Raw genomic sequence first — 4,278 nt, 5'->3', positions numbered from 1 at the left:
TCACGAGGCTGAGTATCAGAGGAGACGAGGAAAAGAGCCTGCCGGTCCTTCCGGTAAGGGTAAACAAGTAATGGAGGAAGAAGAGGAGATCTTTCCTTCTGATGAAGAAACTTTAGAAGAAGATGTTATAGGTGATGAAGGTACAGGAACTGGCGACAATAAAGAGAAATTCAGGACAGGTTTGTCGGACTCCTTTTTCAAAGAATTGTTAGATCTGGCAATTGCTGATTGGACTTGTCGATCTAACTTGCCTAAGCCTCCACCAGCTTCAAAGAAGTTAAGGCTGCAAGTTTTGTTCACCTATTCTAACAAGATGACCATTGAAATTCCAGGTGTACCTTCTAAGGAAGAAGAGGAGGAAGAAGAGTCTCGCCTCATCCGCTGAACGAGATCTCAAACTGCAGCTCAAGTTGCTTCGCGGGTCGAGTCACGTTCTAAGTTTGAGCATGAGAGACCCATTGTTCCCAAAGAGTCTCAATCCGCAAAGTGGAAGAAGGTGGCACACAAGTTACATGTCAATTCGTACACTTTTGAGTCGGAACCAGTGGGTGACGCGCCTATCAAGAGAGGAGGTAACCTCTCATCTTTGCATAGTCTTTCAATTCTCCTACTCATTAACTTTTAGGACTAAAAAATCCATGTTTCTTCGAAGATCACGAATAAGGTGAAATCTCATACAACACTTCTTCTCCTAGTTTTGCTTTTTCTGGGGAACCTGGCTTCAGATAACAAATGCATGAGGCCATGGCCGAGGAACCCATGAGTGTTGAAGCGGGTGCAGCTGTTGAAATCGACGATGGCACCGGACCTAATCCAATTGTGAGGGTTTCAAGCCCAGGTACATCTAACACCAGTAGTACATCATTCAGGTAGCAATTACGAGAATTGAACGATTTAGAATTCATACCTCCCCTAATTGCTTCTATGCTTCATGCTCTTTTAGAGAAATTGTAAGGAGTGGGTGCGAGTGTTGGGGCCGCGGAACCCGCTACAGCTGCTGGAGGTGAGTCTAATTTTCACTCGTTGTAAATTCTTAACTTTTCTTTCTTCTATTTTAACACTTAGACTTCCTGTAGATGTCTCGATGGAGGGTTCAGATCAAGAAGAAACCCTTCATCGTGTGGACATCAGAGAGTTGGATGCACCTCCGTTTAACCCGACACAATGCCCTTCAGGATTTGATGACAGGCTGTTCAACGACATGTTGTCAGAACAAGCCCATCGTGAGGCCGCTGAACCAATTATTAAAGCTGGTTCATCTGCAGGTATGAGTTTTATCCCTATGTTGCAGTTATTCATTTGTCGATTTTTACTTAATCATATAAGAGTTTCAATCGTAGGATCAGTCATTGAGATTGATACAACTACTCTTGTTGGAAAGTCTGATGAACCTGAGGGTATTGATTTCTTGCTGTTAGCATGGACTATTATCGAGGCTCAATCATCGATTCTTCAGACTCAGATCATCTTCCCTTCAGAGTCGACGACCGTAGCGATCGTCGTAACTGTAGGTACCAGCCTTATTGAACAAGTCGTGAGACCAACTGAAGAAGTTGGTGCATCAATGACTGTTACACCTACAGTAATTCCACTGATTCATGAGGTTGGACAGGCAGAACCAAGTGCGGGGTGTTCAATTAAGGAAAGCTCTGCCGGCATTGATAAGTTCCACCCTATTAGAAATATTTTATATTTTAAAATATTTATCTCTTGTTTTCCTCATAGGGCTCTCATCTCAGCTTCACGATCTCATCAAGGCACTGTTATCAGATGAAGACTCAGATCAAACCATTCTTTGCATGGAAGTCAACCACTTATTCTCCTTTGTGAGCATGATGATCGACAAACTTCTCCAGAAGAGGCTTTATTTCAATCAATTCAGGTCGTTTCTCGAGCTCAAGATGGTCTCGATAAAGAATGTAGGCTCCCCAGATCTAGCGATGGCTATTGCTGACGAGTTGGACCGTTTGGAACATGAATTTCAAAAGCTACATGAGTTCCAAGCTGCAGGTGCTCCTACCTACATAGCCACTCAGATGGAATCTCAATTGCAAATGTATCACGATACCCGAGTATCTACTGGACTCGAGGTTCAAATGCAACGAGGTCGGGTAGATTGGATGAGGAAAGCCCTTACTAACAAGCTAGCAGCTCTACGCAATCTCGATTCCTCTCTTGCATTAAGTGATGCCAAGATAGTGCGGATTAAGCAGGAGCTTCAGGCAGAGGAGGAGGCTCGGGCCATCTTAGAATTGGTAAGGGCTGATGATGAACACGCTCGAGTTGTGATATTCGAAAAGTTAGAACTTTCTAAACAGGATCTAGCTAAGATGGAGGAAGAGGCCGTGAAAACATTAGCTGCCACCGAGGAATCTATCAAGGCTGAATTGCAGGATGCGCTTGAGCGAGCTTATGCAGAGGAGTTGTTTAAGTTAGAACAACAAGTCCTTAGTCATAAGCTTCATGTAGATTGATTGTAATTCTTGTATCTACAAGTTCAATTTTTTTTATTATTAGAAGATATTTTTTGCTCATTGTATTTTTATTATGATTTCTCATTTTGTTTGGAATAATCAATCATAATACTCATAGGATTTTTTAGCAAACCCTCATCCATTAATGGATTTGATGTGTCTTTATTGATTACCGTTTGAATCGGGCTAGCATATGAATTATCTAAGTCTATTTTACATATAATGTTGCGCTAAAAGAATGAACTCTCTTAGACTTGGTGATATGATACCGAATACGTAGACTTTGTCATTTTCACAGGGAAAAACTAACCAGCAATGCGTGTTAGGCGTAGGCTTGTCTCTATTTTGGGATTGAGATAAAATTCCCCATGCGTGTATGGTATGGATTTTGGTGTTATTAATAACAACCTACCACAATATCAAATACGTAGGCTTTTGTCTTTTTTACTACAAAAGACTAACCAGCAACGCGTATTAGGCGTAAACTTATCTCTACTTAGGATTCAAGACAAAATCCTGTTAGGTCTCATGTTATAAGCCTACATCTTCTAATCTTATTTTAATAATTACAAACAATTCCTAATATTCTTTGTCTAGTGTTTATGTTTTTTATTAAGTATTCTAGATAAATAATATGTTGGAGGATGGATGAACTAGAGCTTTCATGATCATATCCATTAGAGGATGGAAGAAAATTATGGAGTGAAGCCTATGCATACTAGTCAAGATCCAAGTTCAAGCTTCTTCCATGTTTTCCAAGTCAAGCTACAATGAAGCTCTATCAAGCTTGGGTAAATTAGTTTAAGGTTTATATAATGTGTGTTAATTCTATAAGCTCAAATATACACACACATTTCATTCGTGAATTTTCTCAAATATAGGTGTTTTTATTTAAAATATGTTTTAATATGCTTTGGACTATACAAACCATGTTAACATTTTTATATGTCCATAAAACAATTACACAAGTTTTTAGAACTTAATTTGAGCTAAAATGGCAAAAACAACATATTTAAAAAACATGTATTTTAGCACTTTTGAATATTTCTGAGTTTTCATAAATGGTAAGAGTAATTTAAAAAATTCCTTTTCCAACATGTTCATATTCATGATTACAAACTTTTCTCAAAGTTTTATATTTTTGGAATTTATTTTCTATTTTTTTAAAATCTCTTCAAAGTTGGTTTTTACTATTCAATACAAGCTGAAAACTTGTTATCAGTCGACTGAAGAATGTGTCTGTAATCTTTAAAATTTTCTGTTTTGTTTTGGTCGACTGACCATTCAACTGATAAAGATAGTCAGTCAACTGATGAGTTGTCTAACGCCTACAACGGTCAGCTCATCAGTTGACTGACGCTTTCCGTCAGTCGACTGATAAGCCATAACGGCTATGTTTCTAGCCTTCTGTTTTTTTGTCTTTTTGCTGGATTTTCTTGGATTTTGAGCTTTGGTTTTTTATCCTATATATATACACCTCACTATTTTAGTTCTGAGTTAGTTTTTCAGGAGGGTTTTTAACAAGAGTTTTAATTGTTTAAAAGTTTGTTTCTCAAGTTTAAGTTTGGTGTTTGAGTTTACAAAGAGGAGGCTTGCATTTTTAATTGAGGAATTCATCCTCAATCTTCTTCATCCTCTATTGTGTTTATAGAGAAGTTTTTCTAACTCTTTTCAGAGGAGGCTTACATTTTCAATTGCTGAATTCATCCTCAATCTTCTTCATCCTCTATTGTGTTTATAGAGAAGTTTTTCTAACTCTTTTCTCTAGCAATTTTTTTATTAATTTTCATATTCTTATTATTGC

The sequence above is a fragment of the Asparagus officinalis genome, chromosome 10 (genome assembly GCF_001876935.1).
Source record: "Asparagus officinalis chromosome 10, Aspof.V1, whole genome shotgun sequence".
NCBI lineage: Eukaryota > Viridiplantae > Streptophyta > Magnoliopsida > Asparagales > Asparagaceae > Asparagus > Asparagus officinalis.
The sequence above is the reverse complement of the archived record's forward strand: the minus strand, read 5'-3'. Positions refer to the sequence as shown.